The 23,749-nt window shown below is 41.4% G+C and overlaps 1 protein-coding gene across 2 annotated transcripts in view; it reads left to right on the top strand.

Annotated features, from left to right (window-relative positions):
• Positions 1 to 7,894: 7,894 nt before the first annotated feature.
• LOC143767611 (oocyte zinc finger protein XlCOF7.1-like) overlaps positions 7,895 to 23,749 on the top strand; it is a 34,481-nt gene continuing 18,626 nt past the window's right edge. The window contains exon 1 of one of the 2 annotated variants that reach the window (XM_077256045.1): positions 7,895 to 7,940. The gene's annotated coding sequence lies outside the window, so the exon portion shown is untranslated. The remainder of the gene's footprint in view (positions 7,941 to 23,749) is intronic. The other variant, XM_077256046.1, reaches the window with a different exon arrangement.

The following is a 23,749-nucleotide window of genomic DNA, read 5'->3' as shown; positions in this document are numbered from 1 at the left end:
CTGCGGAAACAAGACAGGTACCTGCATGACGGCAGCTTGAGCCGTTTTACAGGGACTCTATCATGCCCCTGGATCTTCAGGTGCTGCTGCGTCTCAGGTGTGGTGTAGGCCAATCACATAAAGTTCTTAGTCCTCCGGTTCTGCCAAGTGTCCTACAGTTCCAACTAAGGCCTCGGGCTCCCGGTACCTGGCTGCTGTGCTCTGGCTCTGACGGTGTCCTGTCACTGTTCCCCTGCTGAGCCCTGTTCCACTCCTGCGCTCCTTTCCTCAATGCTCCACTGCATGCAACAACCCTTCAGATTCTCCTCTTCCCAGAGGTTGCAAATCCCACATAGCTGCTGGCCTCCCTGTTCCAGACGTCCTTCCTTTATCTCTACATAGATAGATACATAGGCTGAATCCAGGAAAGCTGAAACATCTGAACAAAAGGATGAATGTTGTCAAAATGATGTAGGCAGGCTGACCTGAGTTTGGAAGTGTTTCACTACGACCAAATTCAGGACTATAGGTCACATCTTACAGTCATAATAAGCAAAATGGACGTAATATGAGAACATTGTCAAGCAAAAATCTTTATCTTTAAATCTCCTGGTGTGTGGTGGTCAATGGTAATGTCAGTTTGCCTTTAACTCTACCTTCCAAACCACATTTTTCATACATGTCAGGAACAACGCATGAGTCTAAACATTTGCTGCAAATTATTAGGAGACACAATTCATCTTTCCAGATGACATCCTTTGGTACGACAGCCGGACTCAAGGAAGAAGATTTATGCCAACTCTTAAAGTCAAGGGACAAATATATCACAAAAAAGGTTTGATGTTTCCTGTAGAAAATCAAGACCCAACATTTTTACAAATTTACTGTTTGGGAGATGAACAGATACAAGCTGAGCGACGTTGTGAAGTTATACCTGAGACAAAAAGACATTGCTTTGAATTTGCAAAGATTTTTCCACCAACACAATCAGTTAGTAAACCTTTATAATACGGCCTTATAAAGAATGCCAAGTGCGGAATATCAGGCTGTAATAAGAGCAGACAAGACTCCGGTTGGTGGCACAAAAGGAGATTTACTTCCCCCAGTGTTAGTGAAGGAGCTATTGTAATGGTTGGACGGGACTTTCTAAGCCGAGATATAATTATTCAGTGACGGAGAGAACATGTTCAGCGTATTACAGAAACACATAGATCATATGATGCTCTGCAATATCCGATAATACTGTGGAATGGCCAAGATGGCGATCACTATAATCTAACAGACTGATCCCAGCACTGCGAGGCCGACCAATAAACCAACCAATAACATATCAGCTATGGACTTCTACACCTACCAAATAATGACCAGACAACAATGGAGGCAACTTTCTCATCAATGTGTAGTAGATCTGTATGCCAAGGTGGAGAGCGAGCGTCTTCTGTACATACAACTGAGCCAACAAACACTTACAGGGAGGCCATGCCCAAAGCGTGGTCTGATGGAGGATGGTCCACACTGGGACCTGACATTCAATACAAAACTCACAAAAATTAATACATATGCGTGGCCGAGAGACAAGGATTGTTATATCCCTCCCAATATTTCTGTCCGAAACAATAGGACAGTCTAGGAAACTCCCCAATAAATACAAAACAACAGAACGGAGTATACAAGTCCCAATACGCATTTTATTTAAAAATTGTATAATTTTATTTATATTATCAAAATATATAATTCAAACTGAGTAATCAAATATAAATACAATACATATAAATAACAGGATTAGTGGAGGAGGAAACACTATAATAGTGGCGGAGCGGATGACAACACCTATCACATCATATCACAAGGACTGCTATTGTGGGAGCCATAGTATGAAAACAGTCTGTGGCAATAGCCCTAATCATCATAGCTATATTGCTCAAAAAAAAAAAAAAAAAAAAAAAAAAAAGGGTTGCAACAGTGCAGGTTATATCACTAGCTAAAGTGCCATAGTGCCTACAGGACTCATCACCTCATATCATATAAAGCAGCTTACCCATTAGGTCTGAGATGTCTCACCACGCTCCACACACCACCCCCTTGACGCACGTTTCGCGGTCGCTTTCTCAAAAAGGGGTTTGTTGCTAGCTCACTCTCTCACCGGTTAAAATAGGGCGCATACAGGAAGTCTCATCAAGCGCATCGGCGCACATGTGTCCAAGGTCCAGATCCATCATACCCGGCGGTCGTCAGAGCCGCACACACAGGGGGCGGAAAACCGCTCAGTGACGTCACATGGTGTGTGTGCGGCATCTAATGATAACCGCCCAGGAAGTCAGGTGCATAGACTCTAGAGCACGTGTGCGCACAGCCTGAGACCCTCCCACCGAAGTCCATGGCGGCCGCCATTTTCTAAATGATATCCAGTATGTTACAAAGTAACATGTGAGTAAATAAAAGAAAGTCTTTGACCAGAGACCATCAGAAGCACGAATCACCGCAAAGTAAGTAATACTACTAAGCCTGCTGTGAATTACATAGTTTAACTCCCCAGATCACCATATCGGGGACCACAAGAAAAGTGCTTAAAGTGCTGTAAACAAAGTGACTGCCTACATAAATAAATCCAAAACCCACCCATGGATAACCATGGGAATCGCTATATTATAATGGTGAGATATAACGTGCATAAGCACGATTAAAATAGTGAAATGTCGTTAATGGAGATCATACAACCCCTCCTGCTATACTAAATAGAAACTCATACTTGGTGAAAACATAACAGTGTGCACCATGACAGGGGCCCATCAGAAAACATGATAAGTGATATACAAAAACTAAACATAAATTCATATGTGAATACATAAGTAATTACAGACGTGTACACATACATATAAATGCAACACAGTAGGAATAAAAAAAAAAAAAAAAAAAAAAAAAAAAAAAAAAAAAAATTAAAAAAATTATTTAAAAAAAAAAAAAAAAAAAAATAGTGAATATATAATACTAATAAATAGTATGCATAAATAATAATAGAAAAAAATATAAAGATATAATAAGACAAATAATCAATAATGAATATATATATGAATATGAATATATAAATATATATGAGTAATTGAATAATATGAAAAAAATAATACAAGAACGATATCTAATATAATAATAATAACGAAGAAAAATAAACACATCAAATAATAAAGAAAATAAAATGAAAATAAAAAATAACAAAATAATAAAGTTGAAATCCGGTTTCATTCATAGAAGGTCTCAGGCGAATCCGGTGAGAGATCGCATAACAGGTCACATTGCGGCAGCGTCCCATACTAATAAAAACTAAAGACAAGAGAACAAACTTATTAGAATAAAACTTAAAAACACAGAAAGGAATCATCTGGAAAGAGGATAAACAACAATAGTCAGAATTGTACTGAGTGCTGGGACAGCACAAAAGTATTACCAATGAGGACGAAGTCGTGGTGGAACAGCAATCGCACATAAGAGGTGGGAAAGGCGTGTCATAAAAATGGAACAAAACTCAATTGTTCATTAAGTCCCTTGGGGGACATGGTGTCAAGGGTGGCAATCCACCTGCATTCACATTGTGCAAGCAGTTGCTTCAGATTGCCACCCCTGATGCCGCCATGAATCCTATCAATTCCCCTCACTTTTAGACCGGTGGGATCAGACCCGTGGTACATGCGGAAATGCCTAGGTAGGGTTTTCAAAGTTGATATATCCTTTGTTTCTTTTGCAGCCAGAATGTCACGAACATGCTCGCGCGTCCTAACCTTCAGTTCCCTAGATGTGAGACCGATATAAATCAGGGAGCAGGGACATGTAGCGTAATATACCACATGGGTGGAATTGCATGAAATATAATCACGAATTGTATATTCCCTGCTCCCATCAGATGATAAAAAGGTCCCACATCTAAGGATATTAGGACACGCGACACATGACCCGCAGGGGAAGCAACCCAGTCTGGGATTTATTTTCGCCAAGAAGGTATCACATTTTGCCACATAATGGCTTTTCACCAGACTGTCTTTAAGATTTCTTCCCCTGCGCTGTACCATACATGGGGCTGGAGACAAATGTTTCGCCAGAACATTATCCGTCATTAAGACCGACCAATGTTTGGTCAAAATATCACGGATCCGATCCCACCGGCAATTTGCTGTGGAAATAAACCGTATCTCAGGATCCCGTGCTTTGTTGGTCTTTTTAGATGGTACCAACAGATCCTCTCTCCGGGTAGACCGATTGTCTCTGGCATGGGAGGGTTGTGCGATAATGTGTGTAAATTTATTGACTACTATCTAAAACCACTCGTGGAAACGCTCCCCTCCTATGTCAGAGACACTACGGATGTTCTAACAAGGGTCGATGGCCTGTCCCTCGAGGCGGGTATGCTTCTGGTTACCATCGATATCGAATCATTATACACGTCAATTCGACACAGCGATGGGTTAAGGGCGGCACGCTTCTTTCTTGAGACAACCAACTGGGATGGACATTTTTCGGAATTTATTTTAGAATTATTGGAATTTATTTTGAAGCACAATTTTTTTGTATTTAAGGATAAATTTTTTTTACAGTTACAAGGTACTGCAATGGGCGCTGCGTGTGCCCCGTCTTATGCTAATCTATTTTTGGGGTACTGGGAAAGAACCATCTTCCAGGGCGACGGGGCACATGCCGCGGACCAGGTGGTGGGCTGGTTTCGTTACATCGATGATGTACTTATGATCTGGAACGGTGACGAGACCAGCCTGACCCAGTTCATGCAGTACCTTAATCAAAATTGTTTTAATTTGAAGTTTACCTATTGCTGGCACAAAACTCGGATTAATTTTTTGGATATCACTCTTTGTGTTGCCGCAGATGGCTCTATTGAGACGGACCTCTATCGCAAAGAGACGGCCGTCAATTCTTTACTTCATGCCTCTTCAGCACATAACTACTCAACTATTAAGGCCATCCCAGTTGGTCAGTTCTTGAGGAATAGGCGTGTCTGCTCCACCGAGGCCCGCTTTGAGGGACAGTCCGCGACTCTTTCGGACAGATTCAAGGCCAGGGGGTACAGTCGTCGGTGCATCAAGGCAGGTTATAGACGGGCGAAACAGACCCGGAGAGAGGATCTGTTGGTACCATCTAAAAAGACCAACAAAGCACGGGATCCTGAGATACGGTTTATTTCCACAGCAAATTGCCGGTGGGATCGGATCCGTGATATTTTGACCAAACATTGGTCGGTCTTAATGACGGATAATGTTCTGGCGAAACATTTGTCTCCAGCCCCATGTATGGTACAGCGCAGGGGAAGAAATCTTAAAGACAGTCTGGTGAAAAGCCATTATGTGGCAAAATGTGATACCTTCTTGGCGAAAATAAATCCCAGACTGGGTTGCTTCCCCTGCGGGTCATGTGTCGCGTGTCCTAATATCCTTAGATGTGGGACCTTTTTATCATCTGATGGGAGCAGGGAATATACAATTCGTGATTATATTTCATGCAATTCCACCCATGTGGTATATTACGCTACATGTCCCTGCTCCCTGATTTATATCGGTCTCACATCTAGGGAACTGAAGGTTAGGACGCGCGAGCATGTTCGTGACATTCTGGCTGCAAAAGAAACAAAGGATATATCAACTTTGAAAACCCTACCTAGGCATTTCCGCATGTACCACGGGTCTGATCCCACCGGTCTAAAAGTGAGGGGAATTGATAGGATTCATGGCGGCATCAGGGGTGGCAATCTGAAGCAACTGCTTGCACAATGTGAATGCAGGTGGATTGCCACCCTTGACACCATGTCCCCCAAGGGACTTAATGAACAATTGAGTTTTGTTCCATTTTTATGACACGCCTTTCCCACCTCTTATGTGCGATTGCTGTTCCACCACGACTTCGTCCTCATTGGTAATACTTTTGTGCTGTCCCAGCACTCAGTACAATTCTGACTATTGTTGTTTATCCTCTTTCCAGATGATTCCTTTCTGTGTTTTTAAGTTTTATTCTAATAAGTTTGTTCTCTTGTCTTTAGTTTTTATTAGTATGGGACGCTGCCGCAATGTGACCTGTTATGCGATCTCTCACCGGATTCGCCTGAGACCTTCTATGAATGAAACCGGATTTCAACTTTATTATTTTGTTATTTTTTATTTTCATTTTATTTTCTTTATTATTTGATGTGTTTATTTTTCTTCGTTATTATTATTATATTAGATATCGTTCTTGTATTATTTTTTTCATATTATTCAATTACTCATATATATTTATATATTCATATTCATATATATAATCATTATTGATTATTTGTCTTATTATATCTTTATATTTTTTTCTATTATTATTTATGCATACTATTTATTAGTATTATATATTCACTATTTTTTTTTTTTTTTTTTTAAATAATTTTTTTAATTTTTTTTTTTTTTTTTTTTTTTTTTTTTTTTTTTTTTTTTTTATTCCTGCTGTGTTGCATTTATATGTATGTGTACACGTCTGTAATTACTTATGTATTCACATATGAATTTATGTTTAGTTTTTGTATATCACTTATCATGTTTTCTGATGGGCCCCTGTCATGGTGCACACTGTTATGTTTTCACCAAGTATGAGTTTCTATTTAGTATAGCAGGAGGGGTTGTATGATCTCCATTAACGACATTTCACTATTTTAATCGTGCTTATGCACGTTATATCTCACCATTATAATATAGCGATTCCCATGGTTATCCATGGGTGGGTTTTGGATTTATTTATGTAGGCAGTCACTTTGTTTACAGCACTTTAAGCACTTTTCTTGTGGTCCCCGATATGGTGATCTGGGGAGTTAAACTATGTAATTCACAGCAGGCTTAGTAGTATTACTTACTTTGCGGTGATTCGTGCTTCTGATGGTCTCTGGTCAAAGACTTTCTTTTATTTACTCACATGTTACTTTGTAACATACTGGATATCATTTAGAAAATGGCGGCCGCCATGGACTTCGGTGGGAGGGTCTCAGGCTGTGCGCACACGTGCTCTAGAGTCTATGCACCTGACTTCCTGGGCGGTTATCATTAGATGCCGCACACACACCATGTGACGTCACTGAGCGGTTTTCCGCCCCCTGTGTGTGCGGCTCTGACGACCGCCGGGTATGATGGATCTGGACCTTGGACACATGTGCGCCGATGCGCTTGATGAGACTTCCTGTATGCGCCCTATTTTAACCGGTGAGAGAGTGAGCTAGCAACAAACCCCTTTTTGAGAAAGCGACCGCGAAACGTGCGTCAAGGGGGTGGTGTGTGGAGCGTGGTGAGACATCTCAGACCTAATGGGTAAGCTGCTTTATATGATATGAGGTGATGAGTCCTGTAGGCACTATGGCACTTTAGCTAGTGATATAACCTGCACTGTTGCAACCCTTTTTTTTTTTTTTTTTTTTTTTTTTTTTTTGAGCAATATAGCTATGATGATTAGGGCTATTGCCACAGACTGTTTTCATACTATGGCTCCCACAATAGCAGTCCTTGTGATATGATGTGATAGGTGTTGTCATCCGCTCCGCCACTATTATAGTGTTTCCTCCTCCACTAATCCTGTTATTTATATGTATTGTATTTATATTTGATTACTCAGTTTGAATTATATATTTTGATAATATAAATAAAATTATACAATTTTTAAATAAAATGCGTATTGGGACTTGTATACTCCGTTCTGTTGTTTTGGGACCTGACATTGCAGGAGGCGTCCATCACTCGCTTTCCACCTCATAAGATCTGGGGGGATCCAATCACTTAATGGGGGGAATTGTTCTACTTTTTGCAACGTTACCTGTTCTTAAAGGAGCAGCACAGCAGAGTCCTGCATACTGAGGCCCCTGATCATGTGACCCCTGACTCCTCCCCTACTGTGACCTCATCACAGGTCCTGTGCACACAGAACGGCCATATATGTGGAGTGCGGCTCTGAGGGTGGAGGTAGGTGGTGGAGATTCTCCATTACTGGGTGCGGGGGATATTAACTCCTTCAGCACTGAGGCACTTTTGGGGTCTCTGTGTGGTGTGAACAGTGATGTAATACATAGCCATAGCTGGGGTTTTGGTTCGGGGGGGCGAAGCTTCTGAGTGGGCCCCTAACCAGGTAACATTAGTTACAGCTCGGTGACACCCCCTAATACTGGAGGAGAACCTCAGCAGATGACCGCGCTGTTACTGAAAATAATCTTTATATAAAGACCAACACTGATATTACCGCCATATGGTCAGTGGTAGATACCAGCCCTACAGAACATATAAGAGATCACAGCACAGTTACAGATGGTGACTTACCGCTGATCTTTCTGATGAAATCGTCACTTTTCCCGTCTTTTCCATCTGGCCCAGACCGAAATGATGACTTCTTCCACCCAGGACTCGGCTGCAGAGAATAATAATAATAATAATAATAATAATGCAAAGACACATTTCACTTCTCACATTCCAGCCCCATCACCATCTATTCCCAACCTGCACAACCTCCTCATCCTGCTGATACCCCAATACTGAGCCGCTGCTGCCGTATGTGTCCCTATTACTGCCCCTGATACCCCAATACTGAGCCGCTGCTGCCATATGTGTCCCTATTACTGCACCTGATACCCCAATACTGAGCCGCTGCTGCCGTATGTGTCCCTATTACTGCCCCTGATACCCCAATACTGAGCCGCTGCTGCTGCCGTATGTGTCCCTATTACTGCACCTGCTGTGTGGTTCTCTGTGTCCTCTAAATTGTAAAGCAACCTTCTATAATATAGTAATGCTGGGTGCAAGTGCTCTAGAAAATAGTGCCCACATTGTGCCCCCTAGAAAGTAATAATGCCCTGTATGCTCCTCTCTACCCCAACACATCAGGCTCTCGCCTGCCATGGAAACCTTCAAAAGGAACCAGAAGACCCACCTCTTCCGACAAGCCTACAACTTGCAGCGATCCTCTGTCTGCTGAGCCGCTGCATGACCAGCTCTATCCTCTCCTACTGTATCCTCACCCATCCCCTGTAGACTGTGAGCCCTCGCGGGCAGGGTCCTCTCTCCTCCTGTACTTGTGTGTGCCTTGTTTTACTCATGTTTATTGTACTTGTCTATATTTGCCCCATTCACATGTAAAGCGCGATGGAATAAATGGCACTATTAGTGTTGAGCGATACCATCCGATACTTGAAAGTATCGGTATCGGAAAGTATCGGCCGATACCGGCAAAGTATCGGATCTGATCCGATACCGATACCCGATACCAATACAAGTCAATGGGACTCAAGTATCGGAAGGTATTCCTGATGGTTCCCAGGGTCTGAAAGAGAGGAAACTCTCCTTCAGGCCCTGGGATCCATATTAATGTGTAAAATAAAGAATTAAAATAAAAAATATTGATATACTCACCTGTCCGACGCAGCCTGGACCTTACCGCTGTGAACCGGCAGCCTTCTTTGCTTAAAATGAGTGCGTTCAGCACCTTCCATGACGTCACGGCTTCTGATTGGTCGCGTGCCGCTCATGTGACCGCCACGCGACCAATCAGAAGCCGTGACGTCATCCCTCAGGTCCTAAATTCCTAGAAGGGAATTTAGGACCTGAGGGATGACGTCGCGGCTTGTGATTGGTCGAGTGGCGGTCACATGAGCGGCACGCGACCAATCAGAAGCCGTGACGTTATGGAAGGTGCTAAACGCGCTCATTTTAAACAAAGAAGGCTGCCGGTTACCAGCGGTGATGTCCAGGGGCCTCCGGCCGATACCCGATACTTGCTGTATCGGAATGCTCAACACTAGGCACTATAAAAATGTATAATAACAAAAATAGCCATGTTGGGTACTGGTATTACTGTGACTGTCCTGCCGCATCACGTTATCGGGTTTATAGAAGACCCAGTAACACAATGCTCGGCACACCGTCCTCAGGAAGCAGGTCAGGGAGAGTTGTTATAGGAGGGAGCGCTTAGATTATTGTCAGCACCCTAAGGATTATAAAGTTGTATCCTTTAGTGTCTTTCATGTGGTGCTATAGGGTATATTTAACCCCTTCACCACGAAGCCTGTTTTCACCTTCCTGACCAGTCCAATTTTTTCATTTCTGACCACTGTGACTTTATGAGGTAATAACTATGGACGCTTCAATAGATCCTAGTGATTCTGAGATTGTTTTCTTCATGACATGTTTTTACTTCATGATAGTCCTAAAATTTCTTTAATATGATGCTTATTTGTGAAAAATTTGGAAATGTGTCAAAGTTTGAAAACTTTGCAATTTTCAAACTTTTAACCCCTTCCTGACATCAGACGTACTATCCCGTCGAGGTGGGGTGGGCCCCCATGACCGCCGACGGGATAGTACGTCATACGCGATCGGCCGCGCTCACGGGGGGAGCGCGGCCGATCGCGGCCGGGTGTCGGCTGCATATCGCAGCTGACATCCGGCACTATGTGCCAGGAGCGGTCACGGACCGCCCCCGGCACATTAACCCCCGGCACACCGCGATCAAACATGATCGCGGTGTACCGGCGGTACAGGGAAGCATCGCGCAGGGAGGGGGCTCCCTGCGTGCTTCCCTGAGACGATCGGTACAAGGTGATGTACTCACCTCGTACCGAACGTCTTCTCCCTGCAGGCCCCGGATCCAAAATGGCCGAGGGGCTGTATCCGGGTCCTGCAGGGAGCACTTCCGGGTCGGAGCAGGCTGCAGATGAAAGCTGCAGCCTGCTCCGATGAAAGTATGATCGCGGATCTGATAGAGTGCTGTGCACACTATCAGATCTGCGATCTGTGATGTCCCCCCCTGGGACAAAGTAAAAAAGTTAAAAAAAAAAAAAACACATGTGTAAAAAAAAAAAAAAAAAAAATTCCTAAATAAATAATAATAAAAAAAAAAATATTATTCCCATAAATACATTTCTTTATCTAAAAAAAACAAACAAAAACAATAAAAGTACACATATTTAGTATCGCCGCGTCCGTAACGACCCAACCTATAAAACTGGCCCACTAGTTAACCCCTTCAGTAAACACCGTAAGAAAAAAAAAAAAAAAACGAGGCAAAAAACAACGCTTTATTACCATACCGCCGAACAAAAAGTGGAATAACACGCGATCAAAAAGACGGATATAAATAACCATGTTACCGCTGAAAACGTCATCTTGTCCCGCAAAAAACGAGCCGCCATACAGCATCATCAGCAAAAAAATAAAAAAGTTATAGTCCTCAGAATAAAGTGATGCCAAAATAATTATTTTTTCTATAAAATAGTTTTTATCGTATAAAAGTGTCAAAACATAAAAAAATGATATAAATGAGGTATCGCTGTAATCGTACTGACCCGACGAATAAAACTGCTTTATCAATTTTACCAAGCGCAGAACGGTATAAACGCCTCTCCCAAAAGAAATTCATGAATAGCTGGTTTTTGGTTATTCTGCCTCACAAAAATCGGAATAAAAAGTGATAAAAAATGGTCACGTGTCCGAAAATGTTACCAATAAAAACGTCAACTCGTCCCGCAAAAAACAAGACCTCACATGACTCTGTGGACCAAAATGTGGAAAAATTATAGGTCTCAAAATGTGGAGACGCAAAAACTTTTTTGCTATAAAAAGCGTCTTTTAGTCTGGTTTCACACTTGCGTTTTTATCTGCATGCGTTTTTTAAAAAAACCACATGTGTGAAAAAATGCATGTAAACGCGGTAAAACGCATGCGTTTTTATAGAAAAACACAAGAAAAAAACAAAAAACCCTAACCCTACCCCTAACCTGAAATACGTGGCACTGAAATACGTGGCACTGAAATATACGTTTATATACGTATATACGTATATAAGTGCCACGATATTTCAGTGGCCACGTATTTAAGTGCCACGTATTTAAGTGCCACGTATTTAAGTGCCACGTATTTAAGTGCCACGTATTTAAGTGCCACGTATTTAAGTGCCACGTATTTAAGTGCCACGTATTTAAGTGCCACGTATTTAAGTGCCACGTATTTAAGTGCCACGTATTTAAGTGCCACGTATTTACGTGCCACGTATTTACGTGCCACGTATTTACGTGCCACGTATTTTTCAGTGCCTGAAATACGTGGCACTGAAATACGTGGCACTGAAATATCGTGGCACTGAAATATCGTGGCACTGAAATATCGTGGCACTGAAGTATTTACGTGCCACGTATTTTTCAGTGCCTGAAATACGTGGCACTAAAATACGTGGCACTGAAATACGTGGCACTGAAATATCGTGGCACTGAAATACGTGGCACTTAAATACGTGGCTCTTAAATACGTGGCTCTTAAATACGTGGCTCTTAAATACGTGGCTCTTAAATACGTGGCTCTTAAATACGTGGCTCTTAAATACGTGGCACTTATATACGTGGCACTTATGACTGTCAGAAAATGTTCAGTAAACGGTTAGGGGTGAGGTTAGGGGTAGGGTTTCAGGTAGAATTGGGGAGTTTCCACTGTTCAGGCACATCAGGGGCTCTCCAAACGCGACATGGCGTCCAATCTCAATTCCAGCCAATTCTGCGTTGAAAAAGTAAAACAGTGCTCCTTCCCTTCCGAGCTCTCCCGTGCGCCCAAAAAGGGGTTTACCCCAACATATGGGGTATCAGCGTACTAGGGACAAATTGAACAACAACTTCTGGGGTCCAAGTTCTCTTGTTATCCTTGGGAAAATAAAAATTTGGGGGGCTAAAAATCATTTTTGTGGGAAAAAAAATATGTTTTATTTTCACGGCTCTGCGTTGTAAACTGTAGTGAAACACTTGGGGGTTCAAAGTTCTCACAACACATCTAGATAAGTTCCTTGGGAGGTCTAGTTTCCAATATGGGGTCACTTGTGGGGGGTTTGTACTATTTGGGTACATCAGGGGCTCTGCAAATGCAACGTGACGCCTGCAGACCAATCCATTTAAGTCTGCATTCCAAATGGCGCTCCTTCCCTTCCGAGCTCTGTCATGCGCCCAAACAGTGGTCCCCCCCCACAAATGGGGTATCAGCGTACTCCAGACAAATTGGACAACAACTTTTGGGGTCCAATTTATCCTGATACCCTTGTGAAAATACAAAACTGGGGGCTAAAAAATCATTTTTGTGAAAAAAAAAAAAAATTTTATTTTCACGGCTCTGCGTTATAAACTGTAGTGAAACACTTGGGGGTTCAAAGCTCTCAAAACACATCTAGATAAGTTCCTTGGGGGGTCTAGTTTCCAATATGGGGTCACTTGTGGGGGGTTTATACTGTTTGGGTACATCAGGGGCTCTGCAAATGCAACGTGACGCCTGCAGACCAATCCATTTAAGTCTGCATTCCAAATGGCGCTCCTTCCCTTCCGAGCTCTGTCATGCGCCCAAACAGTGGTTCCCCCCACATAGGGGGTATCAGCGTACTCAGGACAAATTGGACAACAACTTTTAGGGTCCAATTTATCCTGATACCCTTGTGAAAATACAAAACTGGGGGCTAAAAAATCATTTTTGTGAAAAAAAAAAATAATTTTTATTTTCACGGCTCTGCGTTATAAACTGTAGTGAAACACTTGGGGGTTCAAAGTTCTCACAACACATCTAGATAAGTTCCTTGGGGGGTCTAGTTTCCAATATGGGGTCACTTGTGGGGGGTTTGTACTGTTTGGGTACATCAGGGGCTCTGCAAATGCAACGTGACGCTTGCAGACCAATCCATTTAAGTCTGCATTCCAAATGGCGCTCCTTCCCTTCCGAGCTCTGTCATGCGCCCAAACAGTGGTCCCCCCCCACAAATGGGGTATCAGCGTACTCCAGACAAATTGGACAACAACTTTTGGGGTCCAATTTATCCTGATACCCTTGTGAAAATACAAAACTGGGGGCTAAAAAATCATTTTTGTGAAAAAAAAAAAATAATTTTTATTTTTACGGCTCTGCGTTATAAACTGTAGTGAAACACTTGGGGGTTCAAAGCTCTCAAAAGACATCTAGATAAGTTCCTTAGGGGGTCTACTTTCCAAAATGGTGTCACTTGTGGGGGGGTTTAATGTTTAGGCACATCAGGGGCTCTCCAAACGCAACATGGCATCCCATCTTAATTCCAGTCAATTTTGCATTGAAAAGTAAAATAGCGCTTCTTCCCTTCTGAGCTCTGCTATGCGCCCAAACAATGGTTTACACCCACATATGGGGTATCGTCGTACTCAGGACAAATTGCACAACAACTTTTGTGGTCTAATTTCTTCTCTTACCCTTGGGGAAATAAAAAAATGGGGGTGAAAAGATCATTTTTGTGAAAAAATATGATTTTTTATTTTTACGGCTCTGCATTATAAACTTCTGTGAAGCACTTGTTGGGTCAAAGTGCTCAACACACATCTAGATAAGTTCCTTAAGGGGTCTACTTTCCAAAATGGTGTCACTCGTGGGGGGTTTCAATGTTTAGGCACATTAGGGGCTCTCCAAACGCAACATGGCGTCCCATCTCAATTCCAGTCAATTTTGCATTGAAAAGTCAAATGGCGCTCCTTCCCTTCTGAGCTCTGCCCTGCGCCCAAACAATGGTTTACACCCACATATGGGGTATCAGTGTACTCAGGACAAATTGCACAACAATTTTTGGGGTCCAATTTCTTCTCTTACCCTTGGGAAAATAAAAAATTGGGGGTGAAAAGATCATTTTTGTGAAAAAATATGATTTTTTATTTTTACGGCTCTGCATTATAAACTTCTGTAAAGCACTTGTTGGGTCAAAGTGCTCACCACACATCTAGATAAGTTCCTTAGGGGGTCTACTTTCCAAAATGGTGTCACTTGTTAGGGGTTTCAATGTTTAGGCACATCAAGGGCTCTCTAAATGCAACATGGCGTCCCATCTCAATTCCAGTCAATTTTGCATTGAAAAGTCAAATGGCGCTCCTTCCCTTCCGAGCTCTGCCCTGCGCCCAAACAATGGTTTACACCCACATATGGGGTATCAGCGTACTCAGGACAAATTGCACAACAATTTTTGGGGTCCAATTTCTTCTCTCACCCTTGGGAAAATAAAAAATTGGGGGTGAAAAGATCATTTTTGTGAAAAAATATGATTTTTTATTTTTACGGCTCTGCATTATAAACTTCTGTAAAGCACTTGTTGGGTCAAAGTGCTCACCACACATCTAGATAAGTTCCTTAGGGGGTCTACTTTCCAAAATGGTGTCACTTGTTAGGGGTTTCAATGTTTAGGCACATCAGGGGCTCTCCAAATGCAACATGGCGTCCCATCTCAATTCCAGTCAATTTTGCATTGAAAAGTCAAATGGCGCTCCTTTGCTTCCAAGCTCTGCCATGCGCCCAAACTGTGGTTTACCCCCACATATGGGGTATCAGCGTACTCAGGACAAATTGTACAACAACTTTTGGGGTCTATTTTCTCCTGTTACCCTTGGTAAAATAAAACAAATTGGAGCTGAAATAAATTTTGTGTGAAAAAAAGTTAAATGTTAATTTTTATTTAAACATTCCAAAAATTCCTGTGAAACACCTGAAGGGTTAATAAACTTCTTGAAAGTGGTTTTGAGTACCTTGAGGGGTGCAGTTTTTAGAATGGTGTCACACTTGGTTATTTTCTATCATATAGACCCGTCAAAATGACTTCAAATGAGATGTGGTCCCTAAAAAAAAATGGTGTTGTAAAAATGAGAAATTGCTGGTCAACTTTTAACCCTTATAACTCCGTCACAAAAAAAAATTTTGGTTCCAAAATTGTGCTGATGTAAAGTAGACATGTGGGAAATGTTATTTATTAAGTATTTTGTGTGACATATGTCTGTGATTTAAGGACATAAAAATTCAAAGTTGGAAAATTGCGAAATTTTCAAAATTTTCGCCAAATATTTGTTTTTTTTCACAAATAAACGCAAGTTATATCGAAGAAATTTTACCACTAACATGAAGTACAATATGTCACGAGAAAACAATGTCAGAATCGCCAAGATCCGTTGAAGCGTTCCAGAGTTATAACCTCATAAAGGGACAGTGGTCAGAATTGTAAAAATTGGCCCGGTCATTAACGTGCAAACCACCCTTGGGGGTGAAGGGGTTAATTACTGTGCCCTTAAATCATAGAGATATCACACAAAATAGTTAATAAATAACATCTCTCACATGTCTGCATTACATCAGCACAACACTGAAAACATCATTTTTTTTGTCAGGACGTTATAAGGGTTAAATGTGACCAGCAATTTCTTATTTTTACAACAAATTTACAAAGCAATTTTTTTAAGGACCACATCACATTTGAAGTGACTTTCAGGGGCCTGTCTGACTGAAAATACCCAAAAGTGACACCATTGTAAAAACCGCACCCCTCAAGATGCCCAAAAGCACATTTAGGAAGTTTATTAACCCTTCAGGTGCTTCACAGGAACTTAAGCAACGTGGAAATGAACACTTAACTGTAGCCACAAACATGATCTTTTAGCACCATTTTTTTTATTTTCACAAGGGTAACAGGAGAAAATGCACCACAAAATTTGTGGTGCAATTTCTCCTGAGTACGCTGATACCCCATGTGTGGGTTAAAACCACTGTTTGGATGCATGGCAGGGCTCGGAAAGAAAGGAACACAGTTTAACTTTTTTAACACAAAATTGGATGGAATTGAAAGCGGATGTCATATCACATTTGAAAAGCTCTTGATGTGCCTAAACAGTGAAAAAAAAACATAAGTGACCCCATTTTGGAAACTAAAGCTCTGGGGAAAATGAACAGACCACTGCACAGTTTTATAAAAATCAGCTTCTCTACATGTCTGACAGCCATTCCCTTCCAGTGTCAGTTGAATTCCAACCAGAGTACACCTCATTCTACTTAATGTGCTTCTGATTAGGTGATCACTTAAACCAAATCTTATTTAACGAAGGAAAGGATAAATAACCCTGCTGTGGTGTTCACAATCCTCTTGCAATAGGACAAGCTGGATGGCAAAACAAGAGTAATATCCCAAAAGTAATAGGAATGAAAAAATAACTTTTAACCATGCCAAAGGAGTTGAAAAGAAAATTCTTGAGTGAGGAAAAGAAGGCCTCAATTCTGGCTTTACTTTCAGAGGGACACAGTGAACGTAATGTTACATCCATCCTTAAAATTTCTAAGATGGCAGTCCACTACAACAAGGTCAAGCAGCAGACATTGGGGACAACAAAGCTACAGACCGGCAGAGGGCAAAAACGACTCTCCACTGACCGGGGTGACCGACATCTTATTCAAATGTCACTCAGCAACCGCAGGATGACATCAAGTGACCTACAAAAGGAATGGCAAATGGCAACTGAGGTGATGTGCACAGCAACAACAGTTCATAACAGGCTCCTAGAGACAGGACTCAATCATGTAAAGCTAGAAAAAAAGCCTTTCATCAATGAGAAGCAAAGGAGAGCCAGGCTAAAGTTTACCAAAGACAATAAGGATTGGACCATAGAGGACTGGAGTAAGGTAATCTTCTCTTATGAGTCTAGTTTTCAGCTTTGCCCAATACCTGGTCGTCAAAAGGTTAGACGGAGACCTGGAAAGACGTACAAGCCTGTGTCTTGCACCCACTGTGAAATTTGGTGGAGGATCGGTGATGATCTGGGGATGCTTCAGCAAGGCTGCATTTGGGCAGGTTAATCTTTGCGAAGGACGTATGAATCAAGCCGCATACAAGGTTATCCTGGAAAAACAGTTGATTCCTTCTGCTCAAGCAATGTTCCCCAACTCTGAGGACAATGCCACACAGCTAGGTCAATAAAGGTGTGGATGAAGGACCACCACATCAAATCCCTGTCATGGCCAGCCCAATCTCCAGACCTGGATCCCATTGAAACCCTCTGGAATGTAATCAAGAGAAAGATGGATAGTCACAAGCCATCATACAAAAAGAACTGCTCACATTTTTGTACTAGGAGTGGCATAAGGTCACCCAAAAGCAGTGTGAAAGACTGGGGAAAGCATGCCAAGATGCATGAAAGCTGTGACTAAAAATCATGGTTATTCCACTAAATATTGATTTCTGAACTCTTCCTGAGTTAAAACATTAGTTTTGTTGTTTCTAAGTGATTGTGAACGTGTCTTTTTTGCATTATTTGAGGTCTGCAAGCAATTTATTTTTTGTTATTTTGACCATTTCTCATTTTCAGAAAATAAATATAAAATGTATTGCTTGGAACTTCGGAGACATGTTGTCAGTAGTTTATAGAGTAAAAGAACAATTTACATTTTACTCAAAAATATACCTATAAAGAGAAAAATCAGACAAACTGAACATTTTTCAGTGGTCTCTTAATTTTTGCCAGAGCTGTATACTACAAATAAAACCATTATAAGGACAAAACCGCAACCAATATTAAAATAAATAAATAAATAAATATTTTTTTAAAATTAATAGTATATTTAATAGTATGGAAGAGGGATGGTATCAGAAATACAGAGTCTTATTGTTATTTGAACAATAACTGTTTTAATCTGAAATTCACTTACCAACATCATAACGAGACTGTGAAGTTACTAGATATTAGTTTATCTGGCTATGCAGATTAAATAGTATCTGTAACACCGTATAAAAAAATTCACGGAGGTAAATAGTATTGAGATGATTCATCCAATGGAAGATCTATCACTGTTCCTTCTACGCTCACTAGATACACTTCTTTTTTTTTGCTTGAATACTCCATAAGGCTAGGTTCACATTGCGCTAGGTGAGTCCGTCTAACGGACACGTTTTTAAGTACTCAAAACGCAATATAACGCACATACTTGCATTGTCTGACGCATCGTGACGCATGCCAAAATTGGCATGCGTTTGTCACATAACGTTTTTTTCTGACGGACCTTGGAACGCGGCTTGCAGCGTTTTCGGGTCCAGCCAAGCTAATGCAATACTAACGGAAGCATTAATTCTGCCATTGATGGCTATGGCAAACGCAGCCAGACGCAAATCTTGAAAAATTTCCAAATAGAACCATACGTTTTAATAGCGTTTGAGGGTGGTCCATGTGGTCATGTGACAGGAAACATGATTTCGGCCATTAATGTCCCTAGCACACATATATCCTGAGGCCTGCTGCACGTGAGAGAGAAAGTGTCTTGCAAGAGATCACAGGAAATGTAAGTACATTTGTATATATATATATATCTCTGTATACATCATGGGAGTCTGTATTGTCTGTCGGATGTGTGTGTACTAAAAATGTATTGCTTTGTTGCAGATGTCGGATAGTGAGGGAAGCAGTAGCAGCAGCGTGTCTGCTGTTTTTTCTTCTCAGTCGGTAGGCTTGCACTTTAAAAAAACCACTAAAAGTTGTGTGAAACTCCAGTGTATTGAGCTAAGCACGTGTACAATCATGTTTTTATTGCAAATAGGAGTCTTCGGAGCCCGAGGCTGCTAGGCCCCCGACAAAAAAAAAAAACAGGCAAAACCCACTAAGGTACATGTCAGACATTTTAAGTTTTGCAAGCATAAATTTATTGATCCAAGAAATGTAATTTTATTTATTTCCATTTACATACACAATAGGTTGTGGCACACGGAGGACACAAGAGAAAGAAGGTTCCTCACCGTCTGTCGTCACCACAACTGCCAGTGGTAAATATAAAACTAGAAATTTTCTATCCAATATTTATCAACAATCTATCTATTCACTTTTTAGCTGCTATATCTATAAACTGTCTGTCCACTATCTATCTCGCGCTCTCTCTCTATCTTTCGCTCTATCTATGTATCTATCTATCTATGTATCTATCTATCTATCAGTCTACCAATAAAGTGAAATTGAACCTTTCAACATAACGTTTTGTGTTTACATAGTCAGCGAGCCAAAAAAAGAAAAGGATTGTGGTTGATGAAGAGCCGTTGACCATTCACAACGAGACACTGATCAACCTTGTTGAAGCCAACCCCTCAATATGGGACCAAAGCGACAGCTCCCACCATGAAATCGTGAAGAACCGCAAGTTGTGGGATCAAATTATCTCTCACTTCGATCCTTGATACATGGAGAAGTCGTCAACCTCAAAGAAAAAAATTGGTGATGTTAAATTGTCTACTATCTATCTCTCAACTCTCAACTATCTATACACTATTTCTTAAACTATTTCTCTATCATCTATAATTACTATCTATCAACTATCTATCTACTATCTATATATCAACTATCTTAACTAACTATACACAATTTTTAAACTATCAATATAAGAACTAACTATCTACTATTTATATATCTTTTTTTTTTTTTTTAAATTTAAAATTTAAAGCGGATGCGGTCCATACCCGTTGGAAATCAATAAGGGACCACTTTGTCCGTGACTACCGGAACAGTCAAAATCCACCAAGCGGATCAGGTGCCAAACGGGTGACCCCGTATGTGCATTACGAGCAATTACTCTTTCTGCAAAAAACAGTGTCTCAGCGCTCGTAAGTACAAATAGGTCTGTGTGCGAGACAAAATTTTTTAATTCAAGCAAAATAATTTTATTTTTTGGGGGGGTTACAGCACGATATGCAGTACCGCCGCGCCTAGACAGGCAGAGGAACTGGAGCCATCTCCACTGGAACCAAGCCAGCAGACGGGTGCTGAAGATGTGTCTGGCATCAGCGAGCCACGATCTGGGGAGAGAAGCACTGTTGCTTCTGGTGTGAGTGCCCGGTTGCAATCACAGAGTGGACGCAAGCGAGCATCACAAAAAGATGAAGCTGATGCCATTATTGTCGATGGACTCCAACGGGTTGAGGACATGTGTCGTATTGAACTCAAAGACCTGAGGTGGGAAATTACCGACTTGCAATCCCACGAGTCTGTATATTCTGCAAATGAGTGGAAGCTACTTTTTTTGTCCTATGTGCCTGTAGCACAAAATATCCCGGCACACAGAAACCTTTTGTTTAGGCAAAGACTGAATGACCTTCTTGAGGAATTTGTGGGCCCCCAGGAACCCGCTCCATCGAGAACAAGAAGCATAGACATGCCGGCCTACAACCCTCAATATAGAGCCCGCGGTGAAACGAGCATGGAACATCAGAGACAAAGTAGCAGTCCATCATACAGTTGGGCAGACAATACGCCCGCGCAATACCAGAGTCTATAGTACAGCTCACTGTCCTCAGCCAGGTGCAATTACTGCGTTTCACGTTTTGTTGGTTAATTATTTTTTTTGCACCCAATTTCATGTGTGTGTTTTTTACATCCCTATGGGATATCATATGTTAAACATGTCTAGCAACAGTTCTTTCATGCAAATTTGGAAACTTTAGTAAACTGTTTAAAATGTACGATTCTTGTATGAATTTAACTTTTAGCACAACATAACAACATGAATGTAACTTTTTACAAGACATAAGGTTGTGGGAAATAAAACAAACAAAAAAACCCCCAAACACTTTAAACAAAACATCAGGACACAACTTCAGACTTTAAATAATTTTCACACGTGTCTGTCTTGCCATGGAACATGCCCTTCATGTGTGAAGTACTGTGCAAATTGGTCACGAATCCTCATTATTTGAGCTGTAGACCAAACAGCAGTAGATTCAATGCTAATGAGGTTCGACTCACATTCATCGGGGTCAACCACCTGGGGTTCATGTCTGGCAACAAAATTATGCAGACAGATGCATGCCTTCACAACACGGTCCACATTTTCTGGTTGCAGTTGCATGCAAGTTAGTAAAATTCGCCATTTTAATGTCAAAATACCAAAGGCACACTCCACATAACGTCTTGCCCAACTCAAGCGATAATTAAAAATGCGCCTGGTGGAGTCCAGACTACGGCTTGAGGAGATTTTGTCCAAGTTGGAACGCCTCATCACCAACTAAAACAAAGGGCAAACTTGGGTCTTCGGTCCCCGGTAGAGGTCGTGATGAGGGTATGTTAAAATTGTTGCTGTACAAACATCTCCCCATGTTGGAGTCTCTGAAGACTCTGGAATCGTTAGTCCGGCCATACGCACCAATATCCACAGCTACAAAACGGTATCTTGCATCCGCAATAGCCATCAATATAATCGAAAAGTATTTCTTATAGTTATAGTAGAGGGATCCACTATGCGCTGGTTTCTGAATCCGTATGTGCTTGCCGTCCACGGCACCAACACAATTGGGGAAATTAGCCACATCCTCGAACTGTTGGGAAATCGCTAGCCACATTTCTGATGTCAGGGTTGGTAGCACAAGTGGTTGCAAATTGTTCCAAATGGCATCACAAGTTTCCGGAACCAGTTGGCAAATTGTTGACTTTCCAAGTCTAAATTGGTAATGCAGTGACGCAAAAGATTCTCCGGTAGCCAGATATCTGTCGGCATTGAAAAAGAAAAAAAAAAAAAAAAAATTGTTTAGGATTTTAAAGGACAACTAAAAGGCTACATACAATAGAATATACTATTGCTTAAATGAACATTATGCCCCACGAAACCTACATCTAGTGTTTGTCAATAGAATGATAAAAAAATTTATAATTACCTCACAGTCACTACTAAACGTTCCTCCGCACAGATGCTTTCACGGAAAGTGCTGCGATGATGATGTATCTCATCCTTCACATGTGAGAGCAGAACATCAAAGGTCTCAATGGACATCTGTAGATAGCGTTGGAATTTGGAGGGGTGATCCCGAAGCTGAAGATACAGGGTGTGAAAGGCACCATATGTTTTCCGCAAGAAATTCACTTCGTGGATCCAATATCTCCTTTGCGAACTACGCTTTCTCTGCCGAAGTCGCAACCGCATCAAGCGAAATCGAACGAGCTCAGACACAAATATCTTGCTAGCAGAAGTTCACTCAATGCTTTCAAAATGGAGAATGAGTCTGCACCCACACCCCAACGATGACAAAAGGAGAAAAAAAAAGTAAATAAACTTTATTGACAGTGACAAACGCAGACAAACGGATACTTTGCGAACGGACATCCAAATGAGAAAAACGTGGTCACCTGCATTAACGCAAGCGTTAACGTGATGCCGATTTTTTGACAAATTGGATCCTTTTCTGTACATGCGTTTAACGGATCCGTTTAACGCCATGTACTTGACGCAATGTGAACCTAGCCTTAGTGACCCCATTTTGGAAACTACATCCCTCAAATAATTTATCTAGAGGCATAGTTTTATAGTAATGATTATAATGTTTTTAGTTTTACTAGTGTATGAATTTATAATGTGGTGTTATGTGTAAGATGTGTGGAGTACATCAGATTGTAAAAGTGTGTTGTGTCAATAGGGTAAAAACTAATTTTATTAATTTATGGACATGTGGTATGCTTTGTAGCAATCCTTAATGCCAAGGCCAGGTTTCTCAGTGCAGGTTTCACAATGGTAAATTGTGTCCTTTCAGATTCCCCTCTTGGAGCATACTCTGCCCCGTTTTTGTGATCTTCCTTTCTTCACAGTTTGGGGAACCGGTCCTGGAAAATTTTGACCTGGGACAATAAGGGCACTATCAGTTTAAGAAGTACCGGAACCCTCACCTACCTGAGTGCCAAACATTAAGGCCTTGATGACTACCTCCTGAAACTGAAGGAAGGTCCCCGTATTGCCTGCAGATCAGAACAGCACAAAACCGGTGTTTACGTACCGGTAATAGGATTTTACGGAGCCACGACAGCACCCCTACGAGAGAGGGGATCCGCCCACCTTCCGGACAGGAACCTACAGGATTTAAAGGGGCGGTCTCCCTCATCACTCCAGTTTGTGTTTCAGAGCATAAGGGACACCGCCATTGAGTTAGTACATAAACATATATACTTAATTATTACTAAATACCATCACCTTCTAAAGAG

Source organism: Ranitomeya variabilis, chromosome 4 (assembly GCF_051348905.1).
Source record: "Ranitomeya variabilis isolate aRanVar5 chromosome 4, aRanVar5.hap1, whole genome shotgun sequence".
In the NCBI taxonomy this organism is placed as follows: domain Eukaryota; kingdom Metazoa; phylum Chordata; class Amphibia; order Anura; family Dendrobatidae; genus Ranitomeya; species Ranitomeya variabilis.
This window is presented reverse-complemented; position numbering and strand designations above follow the sequence as displayed.